At 37.3% G+C, this 18,902-nt stretch overlaps 1 pseudogene; it reads right to left on the minus strand.

Moving 5' to 3' along the window:
• Nucleotides 1–15,192: 15,192 nt before the first annotated feature.
• LOC118631459 lies at nt 15,193–15,856 on the minus strand (annotated as a pseudogene).
• Between the last annotated feature and the right edge of the window lie 3,046 nt (nt 15,857–18,902).

An 18,902-nucleotide genomic window follows, 5' to 3' on the forward strand; every position in this document is an offset into this window, starting at 1 on the left:
ATATCAATTATATCTTCCTCACAGATGTAAAAGCATCATGTATTTAATAATTCTCTTCTTGATTTTTTGCCTTTTCTTATTCTAACTCCTAGGGCTTTAAACTCACTCACTCCTGGAAAAAGGACGTAATATACTTGAACACTTTTTCTTTTTCTGTTCAATTCTTTCAGGTCAGGGGGTTCTTGTGATAAGGAACAAGGTTCGAAGATCCTGTAATCTCTCATGTTTTGTACCCAAACTCTCCAATACAATTGTTCCTCTCCTCAGCTTCTCATAAGATATCAACATAGGTCACTCAATATTGTCATTCATCAATTAAGAGGCAGCCATTAAGACTCTCCTATTTATTTGTCTACGGCCATACCACCCTGAACGTGCCCGATCTCAGAAGATAGGCAAGATCGGCCTCGTTAGTACTTGGATGGAAGAATCTCCTATGTATTCTGCACTGCTCTGTGCACTCAAGAGGGACTGAAATGTTGTGACTTGCCTAAATCTGTTAAGTGGTCTTTCCTCCGCAACCGTTTGTGGGGAAATCTCCACAGTGTCATTCATTCCAATAGAATGTACTTCAATTATTCTTACTTATTAACCGACAGCTTGTTTAAAGATATCTGAAGACATTTACCAAATTGTTGATTCTCAAGTATAGACAGTTTCTTTATACCGTTTGTTAGTATCAGGTACTCAATATTTCACGAGTATAGAATTTAAAATAGTTAAGTCATCATCTGACTTGGAACATGAAACTATGTTTTAAAAAGACAAATGGAACTGAGACCCCCCCCTTCCCCCCCGCCCAGCTACCTGACGAGGATGATACTTCCACAAAATAGGTTTCCTACCTTGGAAGTCTCTCTAGAGTATTTTCCACAGCCTTCTAGATATCAACTACAGTCCACTATCCAAAAGAAGTGTGCTTTATTTTTTTTCTGTATTGATTTTCGAGGGAGAGGGAGAGAGATAGAAACATCGATGAGAGAGAACATCAATTGGCTGCCTCCTACATGCCCCCCTCCCCTCACTGAGGATTTGGCCCACAACCTAAGCATGTGCCCTGACCAGGAATCGAACCAGCGATCTCTTGGTGCATGGGTCAATGCCCAACCACTGAGCCATACCAGCCAGACAGAAGTGTGCTTTCTTTAAAGCTATTAAGGAGTCAGTCTAAAGAAAAGACAACTGTCGTTTCTGATTTTGACTGGTCACATGTCATTCTCTATTTAATAGGGAAAATAGTATTTAAACATGTACTTAATACTCAATATTGAGACCTCAATTTCCTCATCTGTGATAATCAGAAAAATAATACATATATCCAAAAGTTGTTCTGACAATAAAGATATAACAATACAGCACATTTCCTGAAACATGGGCAGTGTCATGCAGTTAGTATTCTGCTTTCCTGCCATTTAGCCATTATTTTATGTGAGACAAATACTGGAAGAGGAGGGCATGGTAACGAAAGGATTGATTGTGTGTCAATGTTTGTATTCTATTTCTTACACAATTAGCATATATATATATATTTCTATTCCAATATTAGGTAGAAATAAAAATTTTATTTGTATATTTTTCAGGGCTTAAAAATAGTGTAATCTAAAACAATGAATCTCTCCATGTTTAATGCAAATCATATAAAAAATAGAAAAGTTTAGAGGAGAAATAAAAATTTATTGATATTGCTGATTTAATATAAGACCTTCAATATTCTGAGTTTTCTGGCTATTTTCTCTTTGGAGTCTCAATTTGTAACCTCCATAGAGGCTGTCTGGAGTTAGGGATGAAAATTATGATTTTGGAGTTTATATAAATAGTTAATTCAAACCATACATATTTTATTAATATAATTTCAAGCAATAAGAGGAGGGATTAATGAAGAAAAAATAATTTAGTAAGTTTTTCTAAGAGCCGTCTCACTTTAAGGAATTAAGGAATTAAAATATAAGTAAAATCATTGTTATTTTCTAAACTACTGATTTATATTTACTTCACAAAAGTATATATTTAAATAACTATCTTCCCTATTAAATTAGAAACAAAAGCAAAATATGTGCATTTTTATTTGTAAGTTTAGATTCACATGCAATGGGTTGTTATAAAAGAAATTATTAGTTGAGATTCCTTTCTGATTGTATTATTTTTTTTTTAATTTATTTTTAAATCCTTATCTGAGGATATTTTTTCATTGATTTTTACATAGAGTGGGAAGAAGGAAGAGAGAGAAAGCGAAACATTGATGTGAGAGAAACACATTGGTTGTCTCCTATTTGACTCTGGGTTGTGGATTGAAACTGCAACCTAGGTATGTGCCCTTGACTGGGAATTGAACCCAGGACTCTAAAGTCCACGAGCCAACACTCTAACCATTGAGCCAAACCAGCCAGGGCTGATTGTATTATTATTTTTATAACAGACTATACCTCATATTATTATAAAGAATTGGTCCAGATCATTATGAACATCAATTACTTTAATAGAAATGTACTAGTATTATGACTTGTATTTAAAATCATTGTTTCCTTAAAAACATGTAACTAACTGCACATGAAAAATGTTTAATTTTAAATCTTCATTGCAATGAAACTATTATAATATGATTAACAAACTTATTTAGTGAGCACCTACTCTATGTGAATCTCTGTGCGGATAGTTATTCATAATCTAATTATAACCCAAAGGAGAATGTGGTAACTTCCAAGTACCATGGAAACACAAATTAATTTCAACTTGAATAATGTTTGTTGATCTGCAAAGTGGAATTGCATTCCTCTACCACGTCTCTCTCTATCTGTCTCTGGGTTTTATTAAGTCTTACTTAAAACAAGTGGACCACTCACCAACATTTGGAAGTCTCGGTTCATCCAAGATCAATGACAGTATCACAATAAAACTTGAACAACATAGACAAACAGAAATATCTGATCTAGGCTGAGGCAATACAGAGTAAAAACAGGATCATGGTTAGTGAATTATACAAGTAAGGCTTTCTAGGAAAGTAAGTTTTGATCTGGATTTTTTATAAAGAAAAAAATCTCTATCACAGATACACAGGAGACTAAGAAAAAGTACATAGAGGGGAAAAAGATTGCAGGAATGTGGTTAGCTAGAAAGTGAAACCCATGTTGGAAATTCAGGTAAAAGAGAAAATACACACACACACACACACACACACACACACACACACACACACATTGAAATCAATGTTTAGGGAAAACAGGAAAGGGAGCAGGAGATTGGAAGAAAATATTTTCACATTTGGATACAAGATGGATTGGAGATAAGATGCGGAAGGAAGGGTACAGTCAGACTTGGTACAAGTGTTGAGATTCCAAGGCAGTTCTGTACCGTAACCACAAGGCAATGCTCCGACAGACGATCTGAGGAGAGATGCTACAGCAAACCAGGACTATCTGGGCACAGACTTTTACTTTACTTAAGTGACAAACTACTTTGGTAGATTTCATATGAAAACTATAAATATAATTCTAAGAATATAATTTTAAAACATAAATGGAGGAAAATTAGCACAGATAATCCCATTTGACAGAAAATTGTCATTTATTTGGATGTTGCAAAGTCAAAAATGATAAGCTATCAGGAAATGATACAGCTATCAGGAAAATATTGCTAGGTTCTAGAATCATAGGATATTGTTTTAATTAAAGAGAAATGTATGTGCATATTTTCATGATGAAGTTTTACTTAATGTTATTTCTATAAATAAGTTAATGAACTTACTGAAATGCTTTATTATGAATACTTAGTTCATAACTTTGGGGATCTTCTTCACAATTTTTTTCCCAATTGCTTTTCCCTAAAAGCACATTGTTTCTGTTGTTAGTTTACTTTTGTGGTTTCAGTTTTCAGCCTTGTGTTAAAGATGTGGTTTATCTACATGGGTGCCAGACTACCTGGTTCATATCCTGGCTGTATCACCCACTAGCTGTGTGATACCAGGCAAATCACATCCCTCTCTGTGCTTCAGTTTTCTATCTATGCAATGGAGGTAATAATAGAATCTACTTTAAAGAATTGTTGTGAATTTTAAATCTGTTCATATGTAGAAAGCACTTAGAAAGAGATCTGACACAAACTAAGCCCTTAATAAAGACTGGCTTTCATTATTAGCCTTTGCTCTTTAAAAGTCAACTTCTTCCCATCTATGCTAGTAGAAGGTGTGTAGGTGTGCATTTTTGTGTATGTTTTGTAGTCCATTGGGAAGATAGATTGATGCAAACCAAATACAGTTAGAGCATGATATGATCTGTCCAACCAGCTATGGTTTCTGTTTTCCTCCTGTTTTAAATCATAATGCCCAATGTAAAAGTAAACATAGCTCTGTTTCATAATGAGGTAATGATTAATACACCCATGCCAAGTCAGGTGCCTATTTGTGTCACCCTCATTACCATTATTAAGTCATAGCATCCCCACCTCTTTAAAGTATCTATATTGCAGTAGAAATCTCCTGATCCTTCTCAGTGAGATAATGTATAGTTCACTGGTGTCCCCTGTGAGGAGTGGTGTCCATATCTGAAGTCCAGCTCCGGTCTGACCGCTGGACAATTTTATGGGTCTATTTCCTCCCCTGTTATACGCATCAATCTTCCATGTTACTTGATACGTGTATACATATTATTCAACTAAATCCCTTGGGTCTTTTATCATGTTGAAATTGTTCCCCATTGGGGATATGCCACTCACCCCACTATGTCATCTTCTCTAATCATCAAAGGAATTCAAACTGAAATAACCACTAGACAGCATTTTATCAGTTTAAATTTAGCAGAGTTTTAAAACTTACAACATCTATTTTTGTGAGTAAGAAAGGAGACATGGTAGTACACTCATCATATATTGGCTAAAGTAACGCTTGTTGCTATAACAAATAAGCAACAATTGCATAATGGCTCAAAGACCCAAGAAGTTCACTTCTCATTCATGAAAAGTCTTTCCATTAAGTGATAATTCAGGTCTCAGGATCTCTCCGTCTCACAGCTTTATCATTTTAACCAAGTTATTTCAGGATGACAGAGGAAAGAGTATGGAAAAATCACACGTGGGAAGCTGCCATCCATTTTAGTCATTTTCCATCATCTCTAATTTAGTCACAGAGTTCCACCTCCCTGCAAAGGAGGCTGAAAAAATGTAGCCTAGCTGTGTGCACAGGAAGAAAGACAATGGGGGGCAGTATTCACAGTCTCTCTGCTCACGTAGGCTGCTTGTGAGAGGGTAACTGAAATGGTATGCCTGGTGTTACTAAACACTATGTTGAGCTGTTTGATGACATGAATACATACTCATTTTTAGATAAAAGAAGCGTATCACAAAATGGAATAAACATTAAAATCCAATTCATTTTAAGTGTATTCACATGTATATACACTTATGTATATTAAATATGTATGCATGTGTGTGTAAATCTTAGGAAGCTATTCATACCTCTACATATAATAAAACTTATAGAAATATACACTAATGTGACAATAGTATGGGTTGTAGAATTAAAGATATTTCCATCTCTCTCTTTTTTTCCCAATTTATAATCTGTCTGCATTAGAGTATATTATTCTCAATTATAATTATATTTATAGGTATATATATTATTTAGTGTTATTTATTTACTTTAGTTTAGACTCTGTTCCATTTTTGAAAATATGTTTCTATTCTGGTTGTGCCACCAATGTACTTACACTCCGTTCTAGGTTTGTATCATTTGGCGTCTCAAACCATGACTACATTGCATGTAAGTCAATGCTGAAAACATTGAATGCATCAGAGTCGTTTGTCATGACCCTAGAGTCTTCTTTCAATGACTATATCTGTCCTTCTATGTTCCTAGTGCCTACTGCAATGTCTGGTACATACAGGTGCTCAGCAATCACTTAAACAAATTAGGAAGGCATTTAACTTTGGGTAGTAAACAGACAATGCACTGTATGAATGATGTATTATAGAACTGCACACTTGAAACCTATATACTTTTATTAACCAATGTCACCCCTGGATCTGGAGATTATTATGCTAAGAGAAATAAGACATTCAGAGGAAGACAAATATCACATGATCTCACTTATATGTGGAATCTAGTGAAAAAATAAACTGACAAAGAAAATAGGTCCAGAGATATGGAAGCATGGAACAGACTGGCAGATCTCAGAGGGAAGGGGGAAGCGGGGCCAGAAGAGATTAACCAAATAATTTATATGCACATATGCATAACCCATGGACACAAACAAGAGTGCAGTAAAGGCCTGGGGTGAGCGGGAAGCCTGCAGAGGGGGCAAAGGCAGGAAAATGGAGGACATCTGTAATACTTGAAACAATAAAAATAAAACAAATAATAAATAATGCTGATATCGATTTCTTAATCAGTACCACTTACATGTTTTCATTCATTCAATCAAAACAAATATATATAATGTAGCTTTCTAAAGTTGCACTTCTCTACCTTGGCAATCCTGAGCAGTTCACGCAACTTTTCCGAATGCGATTTTGTGTGTATGCCTCTTATCCCATCTTTTACAGCCACCATTTAAAGATTTTTTCAGAGATAACCCTAACAAATGAGGCTGAAACTGCAAACAAATTTGTGTTTTTAAAAGCACACCTCTAGCCCTGGCCGGTTTGGCTCAGCGGTTGGAGCGTCGGCCTGCGGTACAGAGAGACCCGGGTTCGGTTCCCGCTGAGGGCACATACCTCGGTTGCAGTTTGTCCCCGGCCCTGGTTGGTCGTGCGGGTGGCAGCCACTCGATGTGTCCCTTCACATCGATGTTTCTCTCTCTCTCTCTTCCTCTCTCTCCCTCCCGCTCTATCTGAACAAAAAATGGAAAAAATGTCCTCGGGTGAGGATAAAAAAAAAAAAAAAAAAAGCACACCTCTATTTTACAACATCCATGTACATAATACAACTGATTAATTAGTAAAATTATTGCATTTCTTCAGCCCCTGCAATGATATAATATCTTTAATTCTACAACCCATACTATTGTCACGAAGAAAACAGCCTATCACTCGAGCAAGTAAACATCTAGCCACTTCAAATAGTAGGCTTCTCAGAGGATGCTTTCTTTATATTATTTAGAGTTGAGACCTATTTTGAAATATATTTTAATGATCTGGAAATGCATTCATTTTGGTCAATGCTCTTCAATATTTGCTCAGTGGTGTTGGGTTTGTGTTGTAATTTTTGATCGACCATTTTATTACTTTAACTTCCAGTGCAGAATACACTTCTAATAAGAGCATCAATTTATCACTGAAATATCTTTAAGAATAAAAAATTGCTATGGTGAGTCTATCACCATCTAGGTTCTAGCCTCTCTTGTTTCCTCTAAAACAATGATTTTTGTAACATTTTTGATATCTAAGTATTTTGGAAAAATTAAGCCATTTAGTTATGGCAAAACAGATGGTAATTTAGTGGCATGGAACAGAGTCAGCTTTTATTTTTTGGACACTTTTCCATTTCTCTAATATTGAGACTGTGATTATGTAGCTAAAATGTCTTTAATTTAGAATGTTTTACCATTATTGAATTATCTTACTCTTTAGGTTCTGGCTATAATTCCATCTGCACTGTCTAACTTTCCCCAGTTTGAGCTTTACGGAAACCGCGCGATAATCTCCTAGTGTTTCTATCCCTTCTACTTCGCCAGATGATTCATATCGCATGAAGAGTTTCCATCCACACCAATTAGAATATCAATTCAGTACCGATTTTTGGTATAAGAAACCAACATATTAGCAAAGAAAGAGAACTGTTGGTTTCATAACTGAGAAGAAGGGTGAGGTTAGCAACAGGCATGACCGGCTCTGCAGTCGTATGTGACATCAACAATGATTTATTCTCTTTCATAGCTTAGCTCTGCTTTTCCCTATTCAGACATCATTCATTTAAAAAAACTATTAAATTTATTAGGGTTAATAAGATTCTATGCGTTTCAAGTGTACAATTCTATAATACATCACCTCTTTATTGCATTGTTTCTTAGCCATCCAAAGTCAAGTCTCCTTCAGTCAACGTTTATTTACCCTCCTTTATCCTTTTACCTCCTCTCACCTTCCTTCCGCTCTGGTAACCACCATACTGTTGTCTGTGTCTATGAGTTCCATTCTTAATCAGGATTTCTCCAGGAGCAGCGAGATGGCTGGTGGGGGTGGAAGGGCCGTTACTGACAGCCCAATCCAAAGGCCATTGTATAGAGATGTGTAAACTGCACCGAAGAGTAGAGTACTACTGCTGGAAGAAAGAAGAAAGAATGCTGTTAGCAAAGATAACAAATATCACCTGTTCTTGTTCTTATTAACTCTTCAATCTTCTGGTTGAGAGAATACCATGGCAAGACCAGGTGCCTTGCTTTGTTAGAATAAAATTTTTAAGTAAACTAAATTAATTGATTGGTGTAATGTGCCTATTATGTAGTCAGCACCATGATAAAATAATTGCTTATTCTAGTATTTTTACATATATTAGAAAATAACATTACATTATCATCTGGCCAAATGGTTCTTCGGATTGTTTTAGTTATTTATTATTGTGTAACAAACCATCTTGAAACACAGTGGCTTAAACAGTGACTTTCAATGTGTTTACAAATCTGTAATTTGTATAAGGGTCTGTGAAAGGTATGTCTTTTCTGCTCTACTTGGCATCAGCTGGGGCATATTGAAGGGTGCGCCTAGAATCATCTGAAAGTCTTTCCTCCTCACTCACATGGCTCGTGGTTGATACGGGCTATTGGCTGAGACCTGAGCTGGGGCTACTGTGCAGAACATTGACACTTGGCTCTCCATGTGGTCTGGGTTTCCTCATAACATGGTGACTGTGCTGCAGTGGTGAACATTCTGAGAGAAGGTGTCAGAAGAAGGCTGTGCTATCTTTTATGACTCACCCCTAAAAGTCACACAGTATCACTTCTACTCTATTCTATTCACTGAAACAGACAGTCGCATTCTGGGAAAGCATGTGAGGAAGAGTGTTTGAAAGAAGATATATTTCTGTGGTCATTTTTAGAAAACTCGATGTGCACCTGGCTGGTGTGGCTCAGTGGTTGAGCATCGAGCCATGCACCAAGGGGTCACTGGTTCGATTCCTGGTTAGGACACATGCCCATGTTGTGGGCCAAATCCCCAGGAGGCGGCCAATCGATGTTCTCTCTCCACGAAGTTTCTATCTCTCTCCCCCTCTCCCTTTCTCTCTCTCTAACATCAATAAAGAAAAAAAAATTAAAAAAAAAAAAAAAAGAGCCCCAGCCAGTTTGGCTCAGCAGTTGGAGCTTCGGACCAAGGACCAGAGTCCCAGGTTCAGTTCCTGCTAAGGGCACATACCTCGGTTGCAGTTTGTCCCCTGCCCCGCTTGGGGTCATGTGGGTGGCAGCCAGTCGATGTGTCTCTCTCACATCAATGTTTCTCTCTCTTCCTCCCTCTCTCCCTCCTGCTCTATCTGAAGATAAATGCAAAAAAAAAAAAAAAAAAAGAAAGAAAAAGAAAACTCGATGTGCTATCACGATACACTTAGGAATGATGATGCAACCAACATGTTTGTACTTCTATGTCCTTTTATCTCCTTCCAAGGCCATTTATAGCTCTGTGCTATTACCCTCTGCATCATGGATCTAGTTTTCTCCAATAAATATAAAAGATATATTTAATATTGTAAGAAACAAGGAGAAATACAATGATGAGAAAAGACTAAATAGCTCACTTCAGAGATTTTACTTATGCTTGACATCTTGTACAAAAGGAACGGCTTTCAAGCAAGGAATCCCTTCTAATAATGACATTATCATCAGAGAGATCATATTTTGCCTCATAAACCACACATCTGCATTTCTCTACATTGTCTTGTTCATATTCTAGTTAACTGGAAAGTATTAACAATCAGGTTGCTCTGTTTGCTTCATATTGAGAACTATGGAGGAGTGAGTGACAAATTATTTTTCCTAAAAAATAATGACTATCCCTAAAACACAAGTGCCATAATCTACCTAAAGGGAATATAATATCCTAATACTAGCAGAAACATCCGATTTTTAATAGATACTGCGACTTTTTTTTTTTTTTTTTTAGAAAAAGATTTAGTGAATTTGATGGCAGAGTGAATTTTTTAGAACCCATAGACAGCTTTTTCCTTGTGGCCTCTTTTCCAGATTTCCCTTCCACCTATTACACTTGCATCCTCAAAATCCTGCTTACTTACCTACTCCCACTGCTTCCTTGGAGGGTGACAACAACAGCCACGGGAAGGTTGAGGAGCATAGCTCCATCCTCAGCAGTCTGTCATTTTACACATACTTAGGACAATAATCAGGGTTACCCCTGGTTCATTCAGCACGTTAAAGCTACTCCCTCTGGACAGACACAGCCTTGTAGGGCATGGACAGGTGCATCCCTCTCAGCCCTCACTACCCCTGCCTGCCCAGCAGAGGCAGTGATGCTGCCTGTTCTGGCTGTTCTGCATCTGTGGAATCATGTGAGCTCTGAGAAGCTAAGTGTCAGATCCAGCCTATAGGCAATTATGGTCATAGCCTCTGTTCTGAAGAATATGTTTGGGGAAATTGTTTATTTACATCTTTCTTTTTAAACCCTGAGTCGACAATCTTCAAAACTATCAGGTGAAGGTAAATCTTATTATTATTTTTTTTTAATGGAATAGTTTATTATGGGGGGGTGGGGAGGGAACTAACAAAAAAGAGAGCATGGGACCAGAATGCAGCCTTTGAGTCTGTAGTGCCTTGATGAGTGGGTTAATCTGCCCCTTTGAAGCGCAATTTCAGATCAGCCAACGAAGGCTTAGTGGGTGTAAGAAACTTGCCCAGGGTCACTCAGCTAATAAGTGGAGAACTTCATTCAGGTAATAAGTGAAGGACTTGGATTGAAACTCAATTTGGTCTGACATTAAAACTCATGTTGTTAACCCCTACATGGGACTCCTTACTCCACTGTGATCCTTTAGTACTGATCCATGTATCTTGGTTATAATATTTTACAGTTTTATGTAGTTTGGATAATTTGCAGGTCAAATTACTACTGATGTGCAGCTATTTTTTGAAGAGTTTCAATTCAGTAGGGTGTAAATTGGTGTGATTCTTTTTCATCACCGTTTCAGCTGTGCTCTATGGACTCATTCGGTCCTGTGTCTTTAATGGAGGCTTGGGCAGATTTCACAAGTTTCTGGTCATTCTTGATTATTAAAATTTAGTCTAGTCCATTTTATAAATTTTCTTTCCAGTTCAGAATGTTCGCCTCCTGCAACCTTATCAGATTTGTTATTAGAAGACAGAATTCTCAAGGGGGCATGTTTCTAGCTTACCCCTCCCCGTCCCCCAATTCGTCACCTCTCTTTTGGATCTAGCTGGTACACAATTGGAGGCTGGAAGGATGAAAAACAGGATGATGTGGGTTTCTCTTGTATCACTGGCCCTAAATCACTTGTGTGGAGGGGTTTGGGGTGGGTTTTTGTTGTTGTTATTGTTTTTCTTGTTGTTTGTTTTTGCCTTGCTCTGGCTCCTTCAGATTCTGCTTAGGGTTGACATGAGATATAATCTTCTGAGATCGTGTTCAGCTTCCCTCCAACCCCTTTCTCACTGAGAACTGCTTCTCCTGCTGGCCCCTGGAGCACTTGCATCCAGCCTGCCCACGCCAGGTGCGTCAGTGGCTTCTGTGGCACTGCCACTCCATGCTCTCCACCTGGAGCAAAGACCTTCTACATTTCTGCACTGTATCGCAGCCCCCTCCCCCTGTGGCAAACAGGTCTCCCAAATTTTGGAACTATTCAGATCTAGGGCATAGGCCACTCTTCAGAGAATCTGTCTCTATGCTCAGTACTGCTCTAGTGGAGTGAACACCCAGGAATGCAGACATCTATTAGGAGGTAGTGGACAATTGCAGATGGGAGAGGTGGGGAGGAAGGAGGAAGTATTCTCAGGTAAACTTTGCGTTCCCCTGCCTTTCACCCTGAGGTTCTTTACATGCCTGGACAGGGGAGGGGAGATGTGGGGAAGGGAATTAAGTTTGGTAGTAAGTTATTTTTTTTTTGCATTTTTGCTGAGCTGGGTAGAAAGGTTCTGGTTCTAGGTTCTGAGTAGTTCAATGATAGTGGTTTCAATATGTGTGACTTAAATTCTTTTCTATTTAGCTTAAGGGCCTTGACCACAATTCATCAGACAGAAAAAGAAATCACATTGAACATTGTATTAACCCATCAAAATAATAATTTAATGTGGTTGCTATGTAAAATGGGTACAATTGTTTTCCTCAATAAATATTTTGTACCTCAAAGAAAAAAAATAATTGAGTAGTACTAACTAAAAGTGCTTCCATTTACACAACACTTTTACACAACATGCTGATGAAGATGGTGATTATCACTATTTCACAGAGAAAAACATGAGGCTTAAAGCTGTAAAGCATTTTTCTAAAGTCTCACTCTTAGGGGCAGTGCTGGGTTTCTGACTCTCGGTGTATTTATTGCTTCATCTCTATGCACCTATCTCAGGATTGTCCTCGAAGCAGAGCCTAAGAATGAGATTGGTGTGCAAGAGATTTATTAAATTTTGTTCTTGGGAGAAATCTTTACTGGAACGAAGGAAGCCAAATAGACAAGAGAAGAAATTAAATAAGAAAGTAGTTTCAGAAGAAGACTAATCTCAGTCTGATCCCAAAGAATGTACCCCAGTGTTTGCCTTTCACTGATGCAAGAATCTGGGTTTTTGTGTTCCTCACCACTCAGTCATTGGCTTTGGGTTGCCCTACAGGCAGGGGGTTGGGGGGATGAGTGAACCTCCAGAAATGTCGGGGTGAGAGGGCTCCCGTGGCCCACTGCTCAGTCGCAGCAAGTGCCACTGCAGTGATGCCCAGGGAGGTGGAAGAATGACCTCTGAACCAGCATCAGGGATGGAATGGGAGCATCAACACATCATTTACAACAGTACAGTGCTGCTTCTCACCGTGTCAGTTACTGGAGGCGCTTACAGGGTCCACATGAACACAAGACCAAAGTAAATGTCTTAGAATGAAATTTAAAAGGTCAAAAGAAATAGATGCAGTATTCTATAACCCTTTGGGTAAAGATGTTTACTCTAGCTATGTTTATTATTTTCAGTGTAGATAAACTGATCATAAAAACCTGTTATTTCCTAAAAGTAATTTTTGATATGTGAGTCAATTAGGTTATAATGAATATATCTGTTGAAGGAAAACACATCATTTTATGCTTTTCTCTTCTAACTTAGGCAAAGAGCACAAGGGGAGGAAAGTTGGCATGAGATTCAAGGCAGTGTCTGTAATGAAAAGGCAATTTTGGTTCAATAGGGAGAAATTATATGACATGTTTGAATAATTATTATGCTTAGCTTTAAAATACATATGTGTGTACAACTTAGACAGTATTGCTGGGTATTCTTACAGACTGAGCAAAGAGTTAATATGCTCAATCTTCTTTAAGACAATAACCAGTGTTTATTTAAGGCACCTAAGCAAGTTCACTATCTTAAATTGAATTCATGTTCAATTAACACAATTTTGGTCATTCTATATGAAAAATATTTGAATATAGTTCATTAACATTCATATATTTTAGTGTTTATTTTTGCCATAATATATATTCTACTTTGTAGATGATAAAAATGTAAAAATCAGAGAAAACCAATTCTACATTTGATATGAACAAGAACTTAGAGGGCCAAAATAAAATAATATTTAAAAATGAAATTTTCCTATACAGATATATTGAATCCTAGATGTTATATAATTTTAAAATAACATTATTTGTACTTTATTTCTATAAGTGGTTACAACCTTGCATATAGTTTGTAAAGATTTGTCAGAGCAGATCATTAATTTTTAATTCTGCATGAAGAGAAAAAAATATACCATATTCTTTCCTATATTTTCCAAATATTTTCTGTGTACTACATCTACTCTTTCATAAAAACAATATATACGAATATACACACAATAAAGTATATGTGTGCAAAGTGAATAATAAAATCTTAGTGCAGTCTCTGACTTGGGATGAACTAAAAAATGGTTCATTTACCTCATCCTGACCCACTCTTTAATTTATCAGATGTCCCTTGGTATTCTTCTGCAAGCTACATGTTCGCCTTCCTCCCTTTCCTACTTTCTCCCTCCTTTCCTTTCTTTCCCGTCTCCCTTCTCCCTGCTGGGCCTCTCTTCCAGTCTTTTTCCTTCCCTCTTCCCTATTTAATTAGCTGTACTTTGTAAACACATACATGATCAAGGCATCTGAGCCATGTTGCAGGCCCTTAAGAAACATACAGACTAATGACTGAAGGAGCTGAGGTGTTTGGGCTTCAGGAGGCTCTGGGCTGCAACTTACTTGAGTAAAGCTTGGGCAAAACACCTCCTTGTCTCTCTTTTGGAAATTGCAGGATTTTGATGATTTGCTTGAAATAGAATGCTCAGTGATTTTTAACAAAGAAATTCCATTTATACTTCATCATAAATTGCTCCTTCCCCCATCTCTGTCAATAATTCTAAACTGGAAGAAAGAAAGACAATTCCAAATTTTTCTAATTATCGTATTGTCCTTATTAAGCCCCCTAACTAGAGGCCTGTAGCATGAAGCCTGGCCTGAGAGGTCCATTTTTGTCCACAGTATTTTTATTTTTTCAAGTAGAGTTGACATTCAGTATTATTTTATATTAGTTTCTGGTGTAAAGCATAGCAATTAGACATTATTATAATTTACAAAGTGATCCTCCCAAAAGGTCTAGTACCCATCTGACACCATGCATAGGTATTACATATTCTTAACTATATTCCCTATGCTTTACATCTCCGTGACTGTTTTTGCTGTTGTTGTTTAATTTTCTTTCCTTTATTGAATTTAGAGGGAGAGGAGATAGAAACATCGATGAGAGAGAACATCGATTGACTGCCTCCTGCTTGCTCCTCGCTGGGGATTGGGCCACAACCCGGGCATGTCTTCTGACCGGAAATTGAACTGGTGACCTTTTGGTGCATGGATCGACGCTCAACCACTGAGCCACACCAGCCAGACTGTTTGTTTTATATATGTGTATATATATAACATTCACAAGTACTTATTTTATTTATAGCAAAGCAGCAGACACCATGAGGTCCTTCTGAAGTGCAATGCACACGTTTCTCATGTTGCACTTGTGGCTGTGTTCATGCTCTTGTCCCTCCTCGTTTAGACATCTAAGCTGTGCCTTCTGTTCTAGATGACTTTTCTTCATTCAAAATATTTTTTCTGGAATTTCACAAACCCAAAACATATTGAAGAAACAGGGCACATCATTCCAATTTTGCCCAGAATTTTTAGAGTCTCTTATGGTGGCACAGTCCTCACTGTGGCTGTGTTGTTGGGCTCCCGTGACCCGAAGCTCAGAGACTTCATGAAAGGTGTGCTATCCGCCCATTTCCACTGACCAGCAATCCCCTGGATGTCAGTCCAATATAAATCTCTCTCTTTTTAGGTTTCACATGGAAAAGGAATCCCTGTTCCTCCTGTGTGCTGATAACCACCAGTTGAGCTCTCATGTTTGAGCAGTTGTGTTTTTTTGTTTGTTTGTTTGTTTGTTTTTTGACAATGCACAAGGTATTTATTGAAAAAAAAATTGTTCAATATTTGTGAATCTGTGGATTTCAACCCCATCACCTATTTGTCAACTAAAACTGAACATAATAGTACGTCAGTTTTCTATTGCTACATAATAACCCCCCACCCACCCCAGTTTTATAAACTTGCTGACCAGGTCATGGTGTCAGTAGAAAAAAAGTAGCAGCTAGATAAAAAATATACCCAGCTCAATGGACAGTAGTTCTGAACTGAACCTGATCCATTATAACAGCAGGAGCTCATGACTTTTTGGTAACTACCAATTTGACCAATTTATTAATCCCTTCACCTTTTTTACCCATTCCCACAAACCCCCTCCCACCTGGCAACTATCATTTTGTTTTCTGTATCTGTGAGTCTGTTTCTGTTTTGGTTGTTCAAAATAAATGAACATTTTGTTCTTTAGAATCCACAGGAATGAACTGTATTTCTTTGAGTTCCATTATTGGATTATTGGAAATCCCATCTTGATTTCTCACCGGTCTGCGTTCACATACAAGTCACCCTCCTCCTAGCTTGTTTTTTTACCATATTATTCTGACATGAAAACTGACACATTCATAGATTATTCATAACAATAGAGCTCCACAGCCATTTTCTCAAATATTCTTGAATTACCTCATTCTATAACTATTATTGGAAATGTTTTTCTGAATAAAAATTAATTTAGAAAAACACATAAAGGTTTACATCGATTGTAGAATTTATTACTACTTTATTTCTGTAAAGTACATCAACTAAAATAAAGACTTTTGGGCACTGCCAAATTCACATGAGAAATGCAAGATTTGTTCGTAAGAGACAGTGGTAATCTATGTTTGCATTTGTAAGTGGGATTGGGATTCTACATATAAATAACATTAAAATTTAGGATGTTTTAATGATTTTATGCCAAGCAGTATTGTTAAGATATTTTTTTCACTGTTCAGAAAAACATTCATAAATCATGAAGAGGTATTATTATTAATTTTAAAATAGTATACTTCACTACACAGTTCTAGGGTTTTATACACAATTTGAACTTTATTTTCTGCACCTGAAATTTCATTGTTATCTGATTCTCAAATCAGGGTATTTTAAAGGATCAGTGGTATTTGCTGTTTTTGCCAATACAAACAATGCCAAAGGACCCATTTATTGAGAATAAGAGAGACCACAACCCAGGATATGGATATTTGTAATCATAAGTTGCACAATAATGGTTTTCTTTTATATTATGTTACATGGTATAAAATGTATTTAGTTTGAAAATGAGAGTGAATTTAGATTATTTTTATGAGTATAGAAAGAATTGTTAAACAGAAAAAGAGAGCTCCTTTGCAGTGACAACCAAGCCAGGCTCTGGCTCTATTTACAGACATGTTATTTTTCTGCCACAGGCGATGATTAAGCTGAATTTTGCCAACAAGTTATAGAATTCCACACCAGCCTTCAGAACTTAAAAAACAAGGATGGGAATACTGGTGACTCCTTAAATATTTTTTAAAGGATGACATCCTACTTTGTTCAATTTGTCGTGCATTCCCAACTCTGTGTCTTCACAGGCACTGACCTTTGCCATAGCTCTGCTCCAGACATGTTCTGGTCTGTGGTAATTTGCCAGGGTTGTTCCTCAGACAAGAGATGCTAAGCTACCTACGTTAGACCACAAGGGTCTGCGTCCTCATTAACAAAACTGAGTCATAATGAATCCAGGAAGGTGACACTCAGTAATATGAAAGATTATTATCCTTCAAGCCCCCCTTAAAAAGAGATGACTATCCTTGGAGATGACGTGGAGGAACCTGGAGAGTATTATGTTGCGTGAATAAAGCCAGTCAGTGAAAAACAAGTACCACACAATCTCACTTATTTGTGGAATATAATGAACAAAATAAGCTGATGAACAAAATAGATCCATTGACATGGAAGTAGGGAACAGACTGACAAACCTCAAAGAAAAAGGGGGTGGGGGGAGGGAAAGAAATAAACCAAAGGACTGATATGCATAGCATATACACATAACCGATGGACACAGACAACAGTGTGATGAAGGTGGGGAGGGGACTAAGGGGGGAGACAGGGAGGTGAATGTCAGTGGGGGACAAAAGGAAGGACATCTGTAATACTTCTAACAATAAAGGTAAAGATAAATTTTTTAAACAGAGAGAGATGATTTTGAGGTCATCCTTGCATTCCAGTGTACCAACTTAAGAATTTTCTATATTAAGGACTAGGATTGTTGGTAGAAAGGAACGAGGAACAACTCATTAAAGACTGCAAGGGTCTCATGGAGGATCTAACCCAATCTTAGTTTTAGAAAGTAAAGCCCCAAAATAAATGCTGCCTTTTGTTTATTTTGTGTTTCCTCACTTTAAAAATCTTGTTTGTGCTCTGGCCAGTTTGGCTCAGCGGTTAGAGCATCAGCCCGCAGACCAGAGAGGCCTGGGTTCAGTTCCCGCTAAGGGTACATACCTCAGTTTTGGTTTGTTCCCAGTCCTGGTTGGGGTCGTGTGGGTGGCAACCACTCGATGTGTCTCTCTCTCCGCGATGTTTCTCTCTCTTCCTCCCCCTCTCCCTCCTGCTCTATCTCAAGATAAATGCAAAAATGTCCTCAGGTGAGGATAAAAAAAAATCTTGTTTGCTAATGGACAAATCTCTGGCCAGTAATTTACTGTTTTGAGAGTTTAGTGTAATTTAAACAGCATTTTCATGCATTTTTAGAAATAAGGAATGATCATTTTAAATTCAGAAATGAAACTGGTTTGTTATATTGTGATTCCTTCAGAAGAGATATAAGGAGAGCTTTATTAACATCAATGTTCTACTTTTGATGCCCTCTGTAGGAGGTGCTAGCAAAATTCAGATATGTTTCTTAGACCTCAGTTTGAGGGTCCTGCTGAATGACTTATTCAGGCAGCAGCCGTAGAACTGTTCTTCCTCATCATGTGAGATATCAGCTTATTGAAGATTGTTGCTAAATGAAGTGCTTGCTTACAAAGACGGGTATTAAAACTTGTATTTAAGGTTATGTGTCTATATACAGCTATACTGTTGAGATTCCCTAACATTCCAATATGTCAAAGAATATATCTATTGGCAACTCAGAAAAGATACTTCCCTTCTGATAGAGCTTTTCTTAAAGTGATAAATAATGCTCCTCCTTCTTCCCTTTAATACCTATGTGTCTTGAAATACCTGTGCTATTGTTTTCAGACCACATGGCATAGAACACATTGTTAACATTTTTTTCCGGAGTAGATCACATTGCCCAATTTTTAAAATTTATTAAATTCAATAATATATTGAC

The sequence above is a fragment of the Molossus molossus genome, unplaced genomic scaffold (assembly GCF_014108415.1).
Source record: "Molossus molossus isolate mMolMol1 unplaced genomic scaffold, mMolMol1.p scaffold_m16_p_16, whole genome shotgun sequence".
Classification (NCBI taxonomy): Eukaryota; Metazoa; Chordata; class Mammalia; order Chiroptera; family Molossidae; genus Molossus; species Molossus molossus.